At 48.8% G+C, this 21,091-nt stretch overlaps 1 protein-coding gene across 1 annotated transcript in view; it reads left to right on the top strand.

The window, feature by feature from the left end:
- Window positions 1-3,420: 3,420 nt before the first annotated feature.
- The window catches only part of LOC140271238 (plexin A3-like), a 61,395-nt gene continuing 43,724 nt past the window's right edge, over window positions 3,421-21,091 (top strand). Inside the window, exon 1 of the mRNA XM_072366362.1 lies at window positions 3,421-3,679. The gene's annotated coding sequence lies outside the window, so the exon portion shown is untranslated. The remainder of the gene's footprint in view (window positions 3,680-21,091) is intronic.

The raw sequence follows: 21,091 nt of genomic DNA, 5'->3' as shown, positions 1-21,091 counted from the left end.
GCTGCATGAGCTGATGGCGTCACTGTTAGCTACATGAGCTAAACAGCTTATGCAATGTTAGCTGCATGAGCTGATGGCGTCACTGTTAGCTACATGAGCTAAACAGCTTATGCAATGTTAGCTGCATGAGCTAAAGGCGTCACTGATAGCTGCATGAGCTGACGGCGTCACTGTTAGCTGCATGAGCTGACGGCGTCATTGTTAACTGCATGAGCTGACGGCGGCACTGTTAGCTGCATGAGCTAAAGGCGGCACTGTTAGCTGCATGAGCTAAAGGCGGCACTATTAGCTACATGAGCTAAACAGCTTATGCAATGTTAGCTGCATGAGCTAAAGGCAGCACTGTTAGCTGCATGACATAAACAGCTTATGCAATGTTAGCTGCATGAGCTAAAGGCAGCACTGTTAGCTGCATGAGCTAAACAGCTTATGCAATGTTAGCTGCATGAGCTAAAGGCAGCACTGTTAGCTGCATGAGCTAAACAGCTTATGCAATGTTAGCTGCATGAGCTAAAGGCAGCACTGTTAGCTGCATGACATAAACAGCTTATGCAATGTTAGCTGCATGAGCTAAAGGCAGCACTGTTAGCTGCATGAGCTAAACAGCTTATGCAATGTTAGCTGCATGAGCTAAAGGCAGCACTGTTAGCTGCATGAGCTAAACAGCTTATGCAATGTTAGCTGCATGAGCTAAAGGCAGCACTATTAGCTGCATGAGCTAAACAGCTTATGCAATGTTAGCTGCATGAGCTAACGGCGGCACTGTTAGCTGCATGAGCTAAACAGCTTATGCAATGTTAGCTGCATGAGCTAACGGCGGCACTGTTAGCTGCATGACATAAACAGCTTATGCAATGTTAGCTGCATGAGCTAAAGGCAGCACTGTTAGCTGCATGAGCTAAACAGCTTATGCAATGTTAGCTGCATGAGCTAAAGGCAGCACTGTTAGCTGCATGAGCTAAACAGCTTATGCAATGTTAGCTGCATGAGCTAAAGGCAGCACTGTTAGCTGCATGACATAAACAGCTTATGCAATGTTAGCTGCATGAGCTAAAGGCAGCACTGTTAGCTGCATGAGCTAAACAGCTTATGCAATGTTAGCTGCATGAGCTAAAGGCAGCACTGTTAGCTGCATGAGCTAAACAGCTTATGCAATGTTAGCTGCATGAGCTAAAGGCAGCACTGTTAGCTGCATGACATAAACAGCTTATGCAATGTTAGCTGCATGAGCTAAACAGCTTATGCAATGTTAGCTGCATGAGCTAAAGGCAGCACTATTAGCTGCATGAGCTAAACAGCTTATGCAATGTTAGCTGCATGAGCTAACGGCGGCACTGTTAGCTGCATGAGCTAAACAGCTTATGCAATGTTAGCTGCATGAGCTAACGGCGGCACTGTTAGCTGCATGAGCTAAAGGTGTCATCAGTTTAGTGCAACATTTTGAAAAGGTTCCTGTTCCCAGAGGAGTGGAAACAACACAGAGCGACTGATCATCACACTGTCAGGATGTGAATAATCTCTGATCACACACATGTTCTGAGGTTTTTAGATCCTCTGCACAGCTCTGTGGATCCGTACTTTAGTGTTTTTTTCTGCTTTATACTTTCGCCCCAAAGCATTTTGAAAACTTCTCTTATTTTCAGCCTCAGAGTGGTTAGAAATATGTCATAGTCTTAATTATGATGTCATAAGTTTATTTAAATCGTGTTCCACTGACAGCAGAGTGTTATTTCAGTGAGTTATGAGCAGGTTTCAGAGCTCAGCTGCTGTAAATCTGCTCTGACAGTCGATCGGTTACATGTGAATCATCCTCAGCTCTGCAGATAAACTGGAACTAACAGGAACTTACTTCCTGTTAGTCTGAACTCAACAGATTTCCTGTTCAGCTTCATTTAATCTGTGAACAAACATCATTTCTACACCTCAGACCTGCAACATCCCATAAAGTCAGTGAACCTTTTCCCACTTTGTGTCCTTCTGCCAACACTTAAAGCCGTTCTGACTCTGAGGAAACCAGGTGATGCAGAGTTCCAGCTGTTATTTTGTCCCATTCTTCCTTAAACAGGTCTTAAGGTGTGCAGCAGTGCGGGGGGGTGGTTGTTTCTCTGCTGGGGACAGGTCAGGACTGCAGGCAGCCAGTCCAGCACCCGTACCTCTTCTTCCTCAGCCAGGCCTTTGGACTGTGGCAGAATGTGGTTTTCCATGGTCTGCTTGAACAATGCTGGGACGTCCCAGGAAAAGATGTGGCCTTGAAGGCAGCATATGTTGCTGTAAAATCTCAGTGAGCTTTTCTGCATTAATGCTGCCGTCACAGAAGTGGAAATGAGCTTTGCCCCCTGATCCAACCCCATACCATCACAGAGCCTGGCTGCAGGGACTGGCTGCTGACAGCAGGCTGGATGCTGCTTTTGCTCTTTGCTCCATTTCTTCCACCAAAGATGTGGAATACTGATGGGTCTGACCACAGCACACGTTTCCACCGTGTGACGGTCCATCCCAGACGCCTCCGAGCCCAGAGAAGTGGACGAGGTTAACATCAGGCTTCTTTCCTGCACAGTAAAGCTTGTGAATGGAACTCTGTATTGTGGTGCTGGACAAAGGTTTCCACAGTAATCCCTTGTCCATGTGCTGCTATCAGCTGCTGATGAATGACGGTTCTTGATGCAGCGTCTGAGGGGTCAGAGGTCACGGGGTCCAGCTTAGGCTTGCTCCCTCGTCCTTTACACTGAAACTCCTCCAGGTTCCCTGAATGCTTTAATGATATTCTGCTCTGTAGAGGCAGAAATATGCAGATCCCTTCCAGTCTTTCTCGGAGGAACATTGTTTTAAATGCTTCCTCTTTAGGTTTCTGTCCCAGTAAAGCAGGTGGGTTTCCTCTGCTTCCCTCCAGGTGGGGCCCTCACCTGTGCCCGGGGCCTCGCCACCTTGATCAGTTCCACATCCTTGTTTTGGTCTCTTCAGGGTTATCCTTCATCTGATGGCTCAACAGCTGATCCACCCCCTCCCCCTTCATCTTTATATGCATCTCCTCACCTTCCTCCCTGCACCACCTCCATCCTTCCGCGCTCCGCCGCTGGATCCTAACGTCTCTCTGTCAGCCTCTCTCTCCACATCTGGAGGAGAAACATCAGATTAAGAACCTGGACTGAACCACGCAGCGTACTGTGGAGGGGTCACACAGCTGTTTTGCTCTCAGAAACACGCTCTTTCCTGTTTGTCGCCATAAGAAAGGTCCAAATTGTCTTAGTGCGTCATAGCGCGTGTTGATCCTCGCGCTCTGAGCCGATTAGTCGTTGTTTAATTGGTTTAAGTGTCGGCAGGTAATCGTCGCTCCCCCTGCCGGCGCGGTGCAGAGTGGTACGGTCCTGCTGGGGGGCTGGCCGAAGCGGAGCAGGGGCATACCGAGCCGAGCCAAGCCGAAGCAGGCTGTGTGTGAAACGAGAGCCGCGCTGCGCCGCTCTGCTCTCTGATCCGATCTGGATTATTATCTGACTTTTAACGCAGGACGTGTTTCACCTGGCCGGACACTCTCCCCCCCCCCCCCCTACCGTCCTGCGGCCTCCACCTCAGCTTTAATGTGAGGAGGAGCAGAAGAAGAAGAAGAAAGGCAGCGGCTGGAGAGGCGCGTGGGACTTTGGATTTAAATAACTGATTGGACTTTTCTGCGCGTAACCGTCAGGTATGTCCGCGGGGTGCTGGGGGCTGTGGGCCGGAGAGGTCGGGATGTTGTCCTGGTCCGGGTCGCGGGTCTGGGGGTGGCGGGGTGGTGTTTTTGGAGGGGGGTGCGCTGTGTGTGTGTGTGTGGATGTTTTGGGGGAAAACGCCTCGTTTCCCCGCCGCATCAGCGCTCATGTGCCGCTTCTGCTGCTGCTTTTTACGGGTGGAAATCTCCCCCTTTTTCACAGCTCTTCTCCGGAGTGCGTGTGGGGGGTGCAGGAGTGGGACTGGGGGCGGCTGATACCCCAGGTAGGGCTGCTTCACCCCCCCGGGGTTCGGCCTCAGTGTGCGCTGCGGTTTTCATTTAATTCAAAGTGTTGCGTTCGGTGCGTAAAAGAGGCGTTTTCAGACAGCGAATGTGTTTTTCTGCGAGCTGGAGGGGAGAATGGTGGGGGAGGCCGGGGAGGAGAGGGGGAGGTGGGGGGCTGGGAGGTAGCACGGCTCCAGACGCCGATCCATTAAAGAAGAACAAAGGGGGGGAAGGCGGCTGAAAAACGCTTAAAACCGCAACAGAAACGCATAAAACGCGTCCGAACGTCGCTTCCGGACCCGCGAACGAACCACCGGCTCCTGCCCGCGATCCACGCTCCTAATTCAGCTCTGTGTTTGCTGAATCCGCCTTCATCCGTGTGTCCATGTGCCCGCATCCTCCGAATCAGCTCCGCTGCCACCAGCGGCACCGACCGGTCCGCAGTCCTGGGCCCGAACTGAGCCCACAGACCCGGGCACGCGGATTGATCCGGACACAGAACTGTCCCAAGGTTATCAGGCACTGATCCCCCAGCAGCACCTTTAATCAGAGAAATCCCAGCCTGATCGATTCAGATGATAGTTTCAGAGATCAATGATGCGATCAGTTCAGCAACAAACAAATCAGACCAAACAGCAACACGAAGTCATCAATAAGCTAAAACACAAACAGAATTTTAAAAATGGCCCAAATACAGCTGATCGATCAATAAGTGATGTGGTGATGAATGAGTCTCCCACAGTGTCCACTGATCAATAATCAGAAGGCTCTCAAAGGTCAGATTGTGATCAATAAATCTGTGATTTATGACAGAACTGAATTCAGATGAGTGGCATCATCAACCAGTGAGGAATCAAACTGATTGATCGCCACGTGATGTCCCAGAAAAATGCAAAAGAGATGAATCAAAGTCTTAACCAATCATCTAAAATCCGGTTTTTATTCACTGACATTTCTGATAATCAGCCGATCAATCAGAATGACCAGGTTCTGATCAGCGAAGATGTGTCCTGCAGCAGAGTTCTGATGGAATCTGAAACAATCACAGCTTCATCAGCGCCTGATTCCAGTCGTTTCAGTCGTTTTTACAAAATAAATCACGTCTTTTTCCTCCGAGCGACTGAAGCAGGAAACAAACCCGGAGCTGCTTCTGATCGTCTGCATTCGGCAGGAAAAGCAGCAGCTCTCCGGGTTCCTCTGATTGAAAGTTAATAAACGGAGCTTCTCATTTTCAGTGGGATTCTATCAGACTCCATTTAAACATCATCTGAAATGATTCATCAGCCCCAAACACCACGATCCGTCGCCCCTGACAACGTTTAACAGCTTTTGTTGAACATATTTCTTCACTCATGGTGTGAAAGGAAAGCTTAAGTCGGCCTCTGTGTCTTTGTGGGTTTTTAAGCTGAAATGATGAAGGTGGAAAAACATCTTCCTGTGTTTAGGAGATGCTGTTTGAGAGCTAAAAAAGAAAAATCCAACCTGTGCTTTCAGATCTGGAAATGTTCAGGATTATTTTCATGGAGAAAATTCTAAATATATGGTTTAAATGAAGAAAAATGTACTTTTAAAGGTTTACTAGATGTTCAGAGAATTTCACCTTCAGTGTTTGATAAAATGTTGACAGATTGAACCACACTGACAACAGCTGCTACCGCTACGTTAGCCTCCATAAGCTAACATTAGCTTCTTGAGAACAGGTTTTGTTGAGAATACAAAGTGAACAGTTTTATCTCGGATTGTTCTGATCGGTTTTAGCTGTTTCCTTTTAAATAGTTTGGTGAAATGAGACTGAACTGTGCTGCCAGCAGCTGCTCTCCATACAAAGTATGCTACGTTAGCCTCCATAAGCTAACATTAGCTTCTTGACAACAGGTTTTGTTGAGAATACAAAGTGTAAAAACAGTTTTATCTCGGATTGTTCTGATCGGTTTTAGCTGTTTCCTTTTAAATTTTTTGGTGAAATGAGACTGAACTGTGCTGCCAGCAGCTGCTCTCCATACAAAGTATGCTACGTTAGCCTCCATAAGCTAACATTAGCTTCTTGAGAACAGGTTTTGTTGAGAATACAAAGTGAACAGTTTAATCTCGGATTGTTCTGATCGGTTTTAGCTGTTTCCTTTTAAATAGTTTGGTGAAATGAGACTGAACTGTGCTGCCAGCAGCTGCTCTCCATGCAAAGTATGCTACGTTAGCCTCCATAAGCTAACATTAGCTTCTTGAGAACAGGTTTTGTTGAGAATACAAAGTGAACAGTTTAATCTCGGATTGTTCTGATCGGTTTTAGCTGTTTCCTTTTAAATTGTTTGGTGAAATGAGACTGAACTGTGCTGCCAGCAGCTGCTCTCCATACAAAGTATGCTACGTTAGCCTCCATAAGCTAACATTAGCTTCTTGAGAACAGGTTTTGTTGAGAATACAAAGTGAACAGTTTAATCTCGGATTGTTCTGATCGGTTTTAGCTGTTTCCTTTTAAATAGTTTGGTGAAATGAGACTGAACTGTGCTGCCAGCAGCTGCTCTCCATACAAAGTATGCTACGTTAGCCTCCATAAGCTAACATTAGCTTCTTGACAACAGGTTTTGTTGAGAATACAAAGTGTAAAAACAGTTTTATCTCGGATTGTTCTGATCGGTTTTAGCTGTTTCCTTTTAAATAGTTTGGTGAAATGAGACTGAACTGTGCTGCCAGCAGCTGCTCTCCATACAAAGTATGCTACGTTAGCATGAGAAAGCTAACTTTACAGACTGTATATGTTGTAACGAGCTCTCAATGCTAACGGTAATACTTAGAAATATGGCGGCGACTTGTTGTGGTTTGAGCTGTTTCAGCCTCCGTTTATCATCTTTTTTACTTTGGGCACTTTGGGTTTTATTTGAAATATTGAGGCGTGAAAGTGGGCAGAGACGGGGGAGACCTGCAGTAAAGGGCCGTGGGTCACTACTTGAACCAGGTCCTACTGAAAGGAGAACTTTAAAAAATACAAAGATGGTTCCCCGTTCATGTTTGGAAAGCTCGTACTTTGAATGACGAGCTAAAAACTGCTATTGAACCGTGATCAGCCACAGTTCCTGCAGCTCTAACATTAGATAATATGGGCTCCTCTTGTAGTGAAAAGAACCCTGAAAAGGTTTCTGTGGTCCAAAAGAACCTGATGGAAATGTAGGTTTCTGAGCTCTGGTCTCACCATCAGACTGATTTCAGTTAAACATTTGAACTCTTCTTTGATTAAAGTCAGGACTCTGCAGATCTGTGGAGCCTCTCCTGCACCTCAGCGTTACTAAATGAGCACAGCGATAAGTCATAAGAGTCATAAGCTCTTAAATCACCCGAATTATTATTAATGCACTTATTACAAAAATAAAAGTAGCTTGACATGATTTCTAGCTGCTAGCTTGATCATTTGCAGTGATAACATGTCTTATTTTGTCCTTATTTTGTTATATTTTTACTTTTATCCCTTATTTTTGCCTTCTACACCCAAACTCCCCCAAAACAATCCATGTTACAGTCATTTAAGACCAAGAAATGAACTAATTTTCACCTGTCAGAGCCTCAGATGAGCCGATGGTTGCTGCTAGCTGCGTAATTTCTTCATTAAACTCTCAGTAAATGTCCAAAAAGCACCCAACACTTGTTAGTCCTGAACCAGCTGCAGAAATATTTAAAGCCACAAACAGTAATGTGCCTTACAGCTGTGTGAAGCTGCTCGAGTTGTTCAAAGTTCCTTCAGGGAAAAGTGGTTTCCACATCAGTTTTTACGTTCAGCTTCTTTGGAGGAGCGCGATGGATGTTATCATGTAGATTTTCTAACACTTTTTCCATACATGTGTCTGCGCTCCAGAGGGAATTAAACCTTTAACCTCGGCAGCCTTCCACTTGTGTGCTGATATGACACCAGGAAGTGTTTCAGAGCTTGTGAGTCAGGATCAGGTCCTGCAACGTGAAAACGACCCCATGCTTATTATGGTGTTTATTCACTCTTTAACCACCAAGTTTTTGCTTTGTTAGAAATCCAAACATTTTAAAACCAGGATTCAACAGGTTTCAGCTTGAAAACAGTCAGAAATACTGAGTGCGACCCAAAGATTATGAAGAAAGTCAGTTTCATCCCCTAATCTGCATGTGGTGACATCACTGATGACATCACATTGGATTCTGAACACATTTCCACCTGTTTCTCTTTTCTGAGTTCATGAACACATCTATGAACAAAGCTGCTCCAGCTTCTGATCTTTGTCATGTTTTTCTGTCATTTTATCCACATAAAAACGAGAAAATCAGTAAAACGTCTTTAATCAGATCCTGATTCTTCAGCGTCTGATTGGCAGAGAACTGCTGTTCATATCTGTCAGTTTCATCTGTTCTCAGAGTCCAGAAATCATCAGTTAGGAGGAGAGACAGCAGCTCAGTGGCTCAGCATCTGTCACATCTGTCTCCTCGACAGCCAACAGGCTCATCAGTGTCTGATTTCCTCCCCGTTTTACTTCATCAGTATTCAGAGAAACCCAGTCCTCATTACTGCTGACACACTGGTTTCATTTCAGGTTTCCATGCAGGCTGTTAGCTGCATGAGCTAACGGCCAAACACTTCCTGTTAGCTGCGTGAGCTAAAGGCCAAACGCTTCCTGTTAGCTGCATGAGCTAACAGCCAAACGCTTCCTGTTAGCTGGATGAGCTAACGGCCAAACGCTTCCTGTTAGCTGCGTGAGCTAACGGCCAAACGCTTCCTGTTAGCTGCGTGAGCTAACGGCCAAACGCTTCCTGTTAGCTGCGTGAGCTAACGGCCAAACACTTCCTGTTAGCTGCATGAGCTAACGGCCAAACGCTTCCTGTTAGCTGCGTGAGCTAACGGCCAAACACTTCCTGTTAGCTGCATGAGCTAACGGCCAAACACTTCCTGTTAGCTGCGTGAGCTAACGGCCAAACGCTTCCTGTTAGCTGCGTGAGCTAACGGCCAAACACTTCCTGTTAGCTGCATGAGCTAACGGCCAAACACTTCCTGTTAGCTGCATGAGCTAACGGCCAAACACTTCCTGTTAGCTGCGTGAGCTAACGGCCAAACGCTTCCTGTTAGCTGCATTAGCTAATATCGTCACTGGCGTTTTATTTCATTCATTTATTTCATTCATCAGTTTGCTGGAACATTTTCAATATGAGGACACCTTAATTCAGGGATAATTCAGATAAATTATGTCTGTTTTCTGGTGGTAGTGAGTAGAAACAGGATTTGATGTGTTATGGGGGACTTTCAGCCTGACTTATTGAGGGTGGGGGCTTAACTTTGGTTTTATTCTGGTGCGTTCACTGACACCATGTAAAAGTCTTTCTTAAGAGAGAAAAGAACAGATTTAATCTTTATCAGTGGTCTTTAGAGCTTTTGATGCTTTTCTTGATTTAAATTCTGACATGATGTGTTCAGGTGTTCATTTGAGGAGGCTGATTTGACTCATTTGATGGTGAACGTGTTATTTTCCAACATTTTTCAGACAAAAGTACCAAATCCTGTAACTGTAATGGGAACGATCAGATTAAAGAGGTCAGAGGTCACAGAAATGTGTGGTTTGAGATGAAATGGAGCAGTTTTGGATCATAAACCCTCTTCTTCATTTTTAAACCAGCTGGTTTCCTGTGAGGAAGCAGGAGGAAACGTCTAATTTGGTTTAGTTCCTCAGCAGTGAAGCTGGAGACCTCCAGGTGATGGATCATCGTTATCATGTTATTGGGAAACCATCACTGGGCTTTACTGTGGAGTATTGATCATGTGTTTGTGTGTGCGCTTCAGATGGAATCCGGTCTTTAATCTGAAGCACTTTGTCTCTGTAACACGTTTATTAATACATTATTACACTTTAAACACGCTTAGTCAGCAGTCTCGGCATTTTCACCTGTCTGCCAATGAGAACGTCCCGCCGTCGTGATGTCATCTCACCGTTAAAGTAATGAAAAGGTCCAGAACGTTCTGTTCCAACCCAAAGTCTTTCCTTTAGAGCTCCACTGAAGCCGAAGTTAATTCAGTATTAAAACCTCCTGCAGCAGACATTAAGTCATTTATAACCATTTAATCGTGATGCATTTAAGTGCCGTTGGTAATTTCTCTCAGGAGCTGTTTTTATACCACTTCACATTCACCACAGCCACACCGCAAAAATGTGAATTTACTACTTTAATAAAGAGTTCTGGGTGGAGCGGATGGGGGAGTAAATGGACCCGAAGTGTCCTGATTGGTTCATCTGGGGTGTCTGAGTGATGTCTGGGGAGCAGGAGGGTGGCGGTTCCTCCCAGGGGGAACTACACCAACAGTGCTGAGACAGTGATGCTGGTTCTGGACGGGCCTTTGAGGGTTCTTCTTTATGTTGAACAGCTACAGAAACAAGCCGAGGTATCTGATCTCTGTAGTGATGAAGCAGTGAAACACACCTGAGGAACCACACACCTGAGGAACCACACACCTGAGGAACCACACACACACACCTTAGGAACCACACACCTTAGGAACCACACACACCTTAGGAACCACACACACTTTAGGAACCACACACCTGAGGAACCACACACACCTTAGGAACCACACACACCTGAGGAACCAAACACACCTTAGGAACCACACACCCGAGGAACCACACACCTTAGGAACCACACACACCTTAGGAACCACACACACTTTAGGAACCACACACCTGAGGAACCACACACACCTTAGGAACCACACACACCTGAGGAACCAAACACACCTTAGGAACCACACACCTGAGGAACCCCACACCTTAGGAACCACACACCTTAGGAACCACACACCTGAGGAACCACACACCTTAGGAACCACACACACCTTAGGAACCACACATACTTTAGGAACCACACAACTGAGGAACCCCACACCTTAGGAACCACACACCTTAGGAACCACACACCTGAGGAACCACACACCTGAGGAACCACACACCTGAGGAACCACACACACACACCTTAGGAACCACACACCTTAGGAACCACACACACCTGAGGAACCACACACACACACCTTAGGAACCACACACACTTTAGGAACCACACACCTGAGGAACCACACACACCTTAGGAACCACACACACCTGAGGAACCACACACCTTAGGAACCACACACACCATAGGAACCACACACCTGAGGAACCACACACACCTGAGGAACCACACACACCTGAGGAACCACACACACCTGAGGAACCACACACACCTGAGGAACCACACACCTGAGGAACCACACACACTTTAGGAACCACACACCTGAGGAACCACACACCTTAGGAACCACACACCTGAGGAACCACACACACCTTAGGAACCACACACACCTTAGGAACCACACACCTTAGGAACCACACACCTGAGGAACCACACACCTGAGGAACCACACACCTGAGGAACCACACACCTGAGGAACCACACACACCTGAGGAACCACACACCTGAGGAACCACACACATACTTTAGGAACCACACAACTGAGGAACCCCACACCTTAGGAACCACACACCTGAGGAACCACACACCTGAGGAACCACCCACACACACCTTAGGAACCACACACCTTAGGAACCACACACCTTAGGAACCACACACACCTGAGGAACCACACACCTTAGGAACCACACACCTTAGGAACCACACACCTTAGGAACCACACACCTTAGGAACCACACACCTTAGGAACCACACACACCTGAGGAACCACACACCTTAGGAACCACACACCTGAGGAACCACACACCTTAGGAACCACACACCTTAGGAACCACACACCTGAGGAACCACACACACCTGGAACACACCTGAGGAACCACACACACCTGGAACACCTTTTTGAGCCTGGAACACACCTGGTGTGTAAAAAGGTTGTATTTTCTACATGATGGAGCTGAAATGGATGAAAATGACTGAAAATGAAAGTGTGGAATGACTTTAGTCAGAGGGCGGGGGTCAGAGAGAGCTCTGTCCCAACCTTTGGGGGGGGGGGGTCTGAACAAAACGTCCTCAGAAGGCCTAACACGGAGGGTCCTCACAGAGATGGTGTTGCTGCTCTAACACACATTCCCAGGATGAGGAAACGGCAGGAAACAATCCGCTGACTCTGTTCACTCCTCCCTCGACGCCGGCTGACCTCCAGCAGCTGGACGTCTGTTTGTTTCTTCCTCAGAGGCCGGGGTCAAACGCATACATATCTGTGTGCACGTGCACGTGCACGTGTGTGTGTTAGCACGGCTGTTTCCTCCTTTCTGTTTATTATTAAAATACGATGCTTTCTTCATGATTTAACTTTTAAAATATGGAACCAGAGCCACAAAAGTTGGGTGAAAAATGTGAATAAGAACAGAAAAGAAGCTTAGAAGAAGAAGAAGCTTAAAGCTCCGTCAGATGCAGGTTAAAGCTCCGTCAGATGCAGGTTAAAGCTCCATCAGATGCAGCTTAAAGCTCCGTCAGATGCAGGTTAAAGCTCCGTCAGATGCAGGTTAAAGCTCCGTCAGATGCAGCTTAAAGCTCCATCAGATGCAGGTTAAAGCTCCGTCAGACGCAGGTTAAAGCTCCATCAGATGCAGCTTAAAGCTCCATCAGATGCAGCTTAAAGCTCCATCAGATGCAGGTTAAAGCTCCATCAGATGCAGGTTAAAGCTCCTTCAGATGCAGGTTAAAGCTCCATCAGATGCAGGTTAAAGCTCCATCAGATGCAGGTTAAAGCTCCATCAGATGCAGGTTAAAGCTCCATCAGATGCAGGTTAAAGCTCCATCAGATGCAGCTTAAAGCTCCATCAGATGCAGGTTAAAGCTCCACCAGATGCAGGTTAAAGCTCCATCAGATGCAGGTTAAAGCTCCATCAGATGCAGGTTAAAGCTCCATCAGATGCAGGTTAAAGCTCCATCAGATGCAGCTTAAAGCTCCGTCAGATGCAGGTTAAAGCTCCATCAGATGCAGGTTAAAGCTCCACCAGATGCAGGTTAAAGCTCCATCAGATGCAGGTTAAAGCTCCATCAGACGCAGCTTAAAGCTCCATCAGATGCAGCTTAAAGCTCCATCAGATGCAGCTTAAAGCTCCATCAGACGCAGGTTAAAGCTCCATCAGATGCAGGTTAAAGCTCCATCAGATGCAGCTTAAAGCTCCATCAGACGCAGGTTAAAGCTCCATCAGATGCAGGTTAAAGCTCCATCAGATGCAGGTTAAAGCTCCATCAGATGCAGCCTAAAGCTCCATCAGATGCAGGTTAAAGCTCCATCAGATGCAGGTTAAAGCTCCATCAGATGCAGCCTAAAGCTCCATCAGATGCAGCTTAAAGCTCCATCAGATGCAGGTTAAAGCTCCACCAGATGCAGGTTAAAGCTCCATCAGATGCAGCTTAAAGCTCCATCAGACGCAGGTTAAAGCTCCATCAGACGCAGGTTAAAGCTCCATCAGATGCAGGTTAAAGCTCCATCAGATGCAGGTTAAAGCTCCATCAGATGCAGGTTAAAGCTCCATCAGATGCAGGTTAAAGCTCCATCAGATGCAGGCTAAAGCTCCATCAGATGCAGGTTAAAGCTCCATCAGATGCAGGTTAAAGCTCCATCAGATGCAGTTTAAAGCTCCATCAGATGCAGCTTAAAGCTCCATCAGATGCAGGTTAAAGCTCCATCAGATGCAGGTTAAAGCTCCGTCAGATGCAGCTTAAAGCTCCATCAGATGCAGGTTAAAGCTCCATCAGATGCAGCTTAAAGCTCCATCAGATGCAGCTTAAAGCTCCATCAGATGCAGCTTAAAGCTCCATCAGATGCAGGTTAAAGCTCCATCAGATGCAGGTTAAAGCTCCATCAGATGCAGGTTAAAGCTCCATCAGATGCAGCTTAAAGCTCCATCAGATGCAGCTTAAAGCTCCATCAGATGCAGGTTAAAGCTCCATCAGATGCAGGTTAAAGCTCCATCAGATGCAGCTTAAAGCTCCATCAGATGCAGCTTAAAGCTCCATCAGATGCAGGTTAAAGCTCCATCAGATGCAGGTTAAAGCTCCATCAGATGCAGCTTAAAGCTCCATCAGATGCAGCTTAAAGCTCCATCAGATGCAGGTTAAAGCTCCATCAGATGCAGGTTAAAGCTCCATCAGATGCAGCTTAAAGCTCCATCAGATGCAGGTTAAAGCTCCATCAGATGCAGCTTAAAGCTCCATCAGATGCAGGTTAAAGCTCCATCAGATGCAGCCTAAAGCTCCATCAGATACAGGTTAAAGCTCCATCAGACGCAGGTTAAAGCTCCATCAGATGCAGGTTAAAGCTCCATCAGATGCAGCTTAAAGCTCCATCAGATGCAGGTTAAAGCTCCATCAGATGCAGCCTAAAGCTCCATCAGATACAGGTTAAAGCTCCATCAGACGCAGGTTAAAGCTCCATCAGATGCAGGTTAAAGCTCCGTCAGATGCAGGTTAAAGCTCCATCAGATGCAGGTTAAAGCTCCATCAGATGCAGGTTAAAGCTCCATCAGACGCATGTTAAAGCTCCATCAGATGCAGGTTAAAGCTCCATCAGATGCAGCTTAAAGCTCCATCAGATGCAGGTTAAAGCTCCATCAGATGCAGGTTAAAGCTCCATCAGATGCAGGTTAAAGCTCCATCAGATGCAGGTTAAAGCTCCATCAGACGCATGTTAAAGCTCCATCAGACGCAGGTTAAAGCTCCATCAGATGCAGGTTAAAGCTCCATCAGATGCAGGTTAAAGCTCCATCAGACGCATGTTAAAGCTCCATCAGATGCAGGTTAAAGCTCCATCAGATGCAGCTTAAAGCTCCATCAGATGCAGGTTAAAGCTCCATCAGATGCAGCTTAAAGCTCCATCAGATGCAGGTTAAAGCTCCATCAGATGCAGGTTAAAGCTCCATCAGATGCAGCTTAAAGCTCCGTCAGATGCAGGTTAAAGCTCCATCAGATGCAGCTTAAAGCTCCTTCAGATGCAGCTTAAAGCTCCATCAGATGCAGCTTAAAGCTCCATCAAATGCAGGTTAAAGCTCCATCAGATGCAGGTTAAAGCTCCATCAGATGCAGCTTAAAGCTCCATCAGATGCAGGTTAAAGCTCCATCAGATGCAGCTTAAAGCTCCATCAGATGCAGGTTAAAGCTCCATCAGATGCATCGTTTTGTTGCCTCCGTCCCAACATTTCTGAGGTTTTTATTCACACTTTCTTTTTGCTTTTAATGCATTGATCTGCTGCTTATTATCACTGATTTGATCCATTTTGTGGTTCTGGCTGCTGTGAATGTGTCTCAGCTGTGAGTAACTCCAGTCGTGCAGCAGCGGTTGATTAAAAACACTGATCTGAATCTTAATATTTCAACATTCCTACAGCTTAATACAGAATGAGTGCGTCAGCATATCTTAAATGAACCTGTTCATCAGAAATCTCCCAGTTTCAGGCACCCAAACGTCTCTCTCCTGCCGGAGGACGAAGTTTCATCAGGATGAAACTGTCCCTGTTGGCTGAACTCTCCCTGAACTGGTTTCCTTCTCAGAGTGCACGGTGAAACACGTGCACGGAGTGTGTGGTTCCACCCTGCAGCTGCCGAGCCTCAGAGATGCTTTCTGAAGCAACAGGGAGGCTCTGTGTGTTCAGGGTGGAGTCCAACGCTCAGCATTACGCCTCATTTTGGCTTTCAGGCACCACCACGCGGTTCTTTCCTCATTCTCCACAGCTTCCTGCGATCTGCTGCCCTGACTTTCAGTTCCTGAACTGTCTGAACTCCTCGTTTGCTTTTCTTAAGTTCAGCTAAAGTGTGTCTGAGCTCCATAACTGACAAATATCTGGCTCCAGTAATCACAACATGTCCAGATAAGCCGAGAGGACGAATTTAAGTCGTGCAAAGCAGACGCCTGTGATCCCTGAGCTCTGCAGGAGTTTCCTCGCAGCAGCTGACAGTCGAGCTTCAGCTGCAGTCCTATTTTAAACCTCCAGTCTTACTGGATTTCCACAGCGAGCAGCTCTCTGATGCACCACAGCGACTAAAAGCATTCTTCTTTTTCCTGCTGTGAAAGGAGACTCTTAAATACACAAAGTGCTCACTTTGGAAACTGCATTAGTTGCTAAGTTACACCACATGAAACGGGGACATTTTGAAATGAGAAAACCGGAGAGAGAAGCATCCTGGTCCTGAGGGGCTGAAGGTTTCTGAGGCAGGGCGGCGGGTTTCTGTGGCAGGGCGGCGGGTTTCTGAGGCAGGGCGGCGGGTTTCTGAGGCAGGGCGGCGGGTTTCTGAGGCAGGGCGGCGGGTTTCTGAGGCAGGGCGGCGGGTTTCTGAGGCAGGGCGGCGGGTTTCTGTGGCAGGGCGGCGGGTTTCTGAGGCAGGGCGGCGGGTTTCTGAGGCAGGGCGGCGGGTTTCTGAGGCAGGGCGGCGGGTTTCTGAGGCGGGGCGGCGGGTTTCTGAGGCAGGGCGGCGGGTTTCTGAGGCAGGGCGGCGGGTTTCTGAGGCGGGGCGGCGGGTTTCTGTGGCGGGGCGGCGGGTTTCTGAGGCGGGGCGGCGGGTTTCTGAGGCGGGGCGGCGGGTTTCTGTGGCGGGGCGGCGGGTTTCTGTGGCAGGGCGGCGGGTTTCTGAGGCGGGGCGGCGGGTTTCTGAGGCGGGGCGGCGGGTTTCTGAGGCAGGGCGGCGGGTTTCTGAGGGTTTCTGAGGCAGGGCGGCGGGTTTCTGAGGCAGGGCGGCGGGTTTCTGTGGGTTTCTGAGGCAGGGCGGCGGGTTTCTGAGGCAGGGCGGCGGGTTTCTGAGGGTTTCTGTGGCAGGGCGGCGGGTTTCTGAGGCAGGGCGGCGGGTTTCTGTGGGTTTCTGAGGCAGGGCGGCGGGTTTCTGAGGCAGGGCGGCGGGTTTCTGAGGGTTTCTGTGGCAGGGCGGCGGGTTTCTGAGGCAGGGCGGCGGGTTTCTGAGGCGGGGCGGGTTTCTGCGGGTTTCTGAGGCAGGGCGGCGGGTTTCTGAGGCAGGGCGGCGGGTTTCTGAGGCAGGGCGGCGGGTTTCTGAGGCAGGGCGGCGGGTTTCTGTGGCGGGGCGGCGGGTTTCTGAGGCGGGGCGGCGGGTTTCTGAGGCGGGGCGGCGGGTTTCTGTGGCGGGGCGGCGGGTTTCTGTGGCAGGGCGGCGGGTTTCTGAGGCAGGGCGGCGGGTTTCTGAGGCGGGGCGGCGGGTTTCTGAGGCAGGGCGGCGGGTTTCTGAGGCAGGGCGGCGGGTTTCTGAGGGTTTCTGAGGCAGGGCGGCGGGTTTCTGAGGCAGGGCGGCGGGTTTCTGTGGGTTTCTGAGGCAGGGCGGCGGGTTTCTGAGGCAGGGCGGCGGGTTTCTGAGGGTTTCTGTGGCAGGGCGGCGGGTTTCTGAGGCAGGGCGGCGGGTTTCTGTGGGTTTCTGAGGCAGGGCGGCGGGTTTCTGAGGCAGGGCGGCGGGTTTCTGAGGGTTTCTGTGGCAGGGCGGCGGGTTTCTGAGGCAGGGCGGCGGGTTTCTGTGGGTTTCTGAGGCAGGGCGGCGGGTTTCTGAGGCAGGGCGGCGGGTTTCTGAGGCAGGGCGGCGGGTTTCTGAGGGTTTCTGTGGCAGGGCGGCGGGTTTCTGAGGCAGGGCGGCGGGTTTCTGAGGGTTTCTGTGGGTTTCTGTGGCAGGGCGGCGGGTTTCTGAGGCAGGGCGGCGGGTTTCTGTGGGTTTCTGTGGGTTTCTGAGGCAGGGCGGCGGGTTTCTGAGGGTTTCTGTGGCAGGGCGGCGGGTTTCTGAGGCAGGGCGGCGGGTTTCTGAGGCGGGGCGGGTTTCTGAGGGTTTCTGTGGGTTTCTGTGGCAGGGCGGCGGGTTTCTGAGGCAGGGCGGCGGGTTTCTGTGGGTTTCTGTGGGTTTCTGAGGCAGGGCGGCGGGTTTCTGAGGGTTTCTGTGGCAGGGCGGCGGGTTTCTGAGGCAGGGCGGCGGGTTTCTGAGGCGGGGCGGGTTTCTGCGGGTTTCTGAGGCAGGGCGGCGGGTTTCTGAGGCGGGGCGGGTTTCTGCGGGTTTCTGAGGCAGGGCGGCGGGTTTCTGAGGCAGGGCGGCGGGTTTCTGAGGCAGGGCGGCAGGTTTCTGTGGGTTTCTGTGGCGGGGCGGCGGGTTTCTGTGGGTTTCTGAGGGTTTCTGAGGCGGGTTTCTGAGGGTTTCTGTGGGTTTCTGTGGCGGGTTTCTGTGGGTTTCTGAGGGTTTCTGTGGCGGGTTTCTGAGGGTTTCTGAGGCGGGTTTCTGAGGGTTTCTGAGGCGGGTTTCTGAGGCGGGTTTCTGAGGCGGGTTTCTGTGGCAGGGCGGCGGGTTTCTGAGGGTTTCTGAGGGTTTCTGAGGCGGGCCGCAGGACGCAGATCCAGCACCAACCCCTTTTCTTTTCCTTTTATCTGGTCTTTAACACGTTGGAGTTGCACCAGAGATGAAACTCGGCTTTGGGTGGAAACTGTTGATAATGCTGCATGTTGGCTCAGGATCAGCTGTTCGTAGCTCGCTGATGTCAGAGCCCAGGATTTTATGAAGGTGGATAGTTTTACGCTGGAAGCTGCTCTCAGTTCGGCTGCAGCAGAGCGATGATGCTGTTGGGAAGAACTCTGTCTGTTTTCCCGTGTTGATGACCACTAATAGTGATTAAATCCAGCAGATGGAGGTTGAAGCTCTCTGCAGTCACCTGAACTTAGACATCTGCTGGTAGAGCTGCAACACATTCATTTCAGTAAATGCAATGATAATCAAACGCTTTATTTATTTATTTATTTATTTATTTATTTATTTATTGAGACGTTTGAAGCAAACTTTGGTCTAAATATCGAGGCTCCAACAGGACGTTAGTTTCTGTCTGAGGACACGCTGTCATGCTGCTGAGGAGAGTTCAGGTGTGTTTACCTGCGTTACCTCATCAACATCTGGACAGCTGCTGATTTAATGCAGAAACACAGACAGAATGAAGCTGTTCCTGCAGTCAGAAACACTCCAGCTCTGTAGATACAGATAGTTACTGATCCCAGAGGGAAACAGGTTAGCAGTTAGCTGTGAGTCATCAGTTAGCAGTTAGCTGTAAGTTAGCAGCTAGCTGTAAGTTAGCAGTTAGCTGTAAGTTAGCAGTTAGCTGTAAGGTAGGAGTTAGCTGTAAGTTAGCAGTTAGTTGTAAGTTAGCAGTTAGCTGTAAGCTAGCAGTTAGCAGTTAGCTGTAAGTTAGCAGCTAGCTGTAAGTTAGCAGTTAGCTGTAAGTTAGCTGTAAGTTAGCAGTTAGCTGTAAGTTAGCAGTTAGCTGTAAGCTAGCAGTTAGCTGTAAGTTAGCAGCAGATGCTACCAAACAATGCTTTCTCACCAACAGTGATGGACCAAGCCGGAGATGTGCACAGCGTAACTCGTAGTAATGCATGTGAACCGTTAATTACTGCGTTTAAACATTTTGGATATATTAACCTCATTAAACAGTTGTACCTGGAGACCTCCATCTTTATCAGAAACATGCCGATAATGTAACGTTAACACAGCGAGAGTGAGGAGAGGACCGGTGTTGTGTTGGAAACACACCTTAAACACAGCTGCTTCTTCTACTGAATTACAACTCCTGGCAAAGTGGCCCATACATACACATATATATATACATGCAGCTCCTCCAGAACATCTCTGCACACTTTCAGCAGTACAGTTCTGCTCCGTAGGAAAACCCCTTCTGTGTGATTGTTGGTGTGTTTGATGCTTCATCACCAAAATAAATCCTGGATCTACAGAACCACAGGCTGCAGGAGAAGAAAGCGAAGCGCCATGAAGGAAAACCTGCTAAATGTGGCCGTGTTTCTGTGCTGTTGGACTGCAGAGAAGCTGAATGATGGAACTTCTCTGATAGGCAGAAAAACCAGGATCAGTTGCAGTTGGAAGTGGTTTCAGGACCCAGCTTCTTTGCAGACCTTTAAAAGAGGTTTGTGTTTCTCTAAGGAACCACATCAGAGGAGCCTTGGTGTGACGTGTCTCGCACTGGAAGTTCAGGAAGTGGCTGCGAAGGGAAAGCAGTCGCTGTTGATGAGGGAAACGGCAGCAGAGTTCCTTCTCTGGACAGACTTCACAGCTGAAGGCGTCAGGTAGACGGGTTTTAATGGAGGTGGCGGCTGAGGACAGAGAAGGTGTTCACAGCAGAGAGCTGATGGACGGATCTGATTGGTCGTCTGGGAGATAAAATCCTGTGTGTTTAAAGGTTCATGCGGGTGTTTCTGGAGCTGGTTTGTCTCAGTGTTTCCACTTTGTGTCGCTGCTTTTCTTCCACCTCCGTACACGCTCTGCTCTGCTCGCTGGGCCTTAAAAACTTTGAGGAATTCAGCTGTTTCTGGAATGTGAAGCAGCACTTCACCTTTATCTCAGCCCTCACTCTGCATTCAGGGCTTCTCTTCAGGGTGAACCTCACATATGGAACATGGCTGCCTTCTCTCAGCCTGGCACAGGAAGGTTCTTCCAGGAGCCTCGGATACAGTGACACAGGACCCTCCCCCATACCTGCAGAGGATGGAAAAGCATCCGCTGTCTTTGTTCCTGCTGTGGCCGGAGCTCAGGTGGAGGAATCTTTTCATAAGAAAGCTTCCAAAGCAAAGCCCAGAACCTGGGAGGAGGAGCAGTGCTCTCTTTGTTATCTGCTTCCTATCATTCCTCTGAATGAGCCTCTCTGGGAGGTGCAGATGTTCGAAAAGGACCTCCCCCACAGTGATGTCATGGACTCAGTCCAAAGGTAGGTTCTGCTTTATCAGAACCTCTATCGCCCCGGTGTTTGGCTCCTCTCGGTGCTTCTTACCAAAGTGCTGCACCACCCTCCAGCGTTAGAGCTCCATCCCAGAGGAACCACATGCTTTATAAGGAGAACATGAAGCCAGTCAGAACCAGTCAGAACCAGTCAGAACCAGTCAGAACCAGTCCAACCTACAGCGTGCTGCTGTCATCCTCCTCCTGCTTCACTCGGGTCGTCTTTGTTTCTGATGGATGGCGTCCAGCTCCATCTTGCACCAATCAGAGGGCTCTTTGTGACCTCTGCTGAGGATGAATATACATCTCAGTGCAGTTAAACTCGGCGTGACTTGGCAGTCGGTCACGGGAGTAAACTGTGTTTGGACTTTCTGTCAGGGCCGCTCTGATCGATGGAGAGGTCAGAGGTCACTGATAGTTTGT

This window comes from Leuresthes tenuis, unplaced genomic scaffold (assembly GCF_036924035.1).
Source record: "Leuresthes tenuis unplaced genomic scaffold, fLeuTen1.0.hap1 SCAF_16, whole genome shotgun sequence".
In the NCBI taxonomy this organism is placed as follows: Eukaryota; Metazoa; Chordata; class Actinopteri; order Atheriniformes; family Atherinopsidae; genus Leuresthes; species Leuresthes tenuis.
This window is presented reverse-complemented; position numbering and strand designations above follow the sequence as displayed.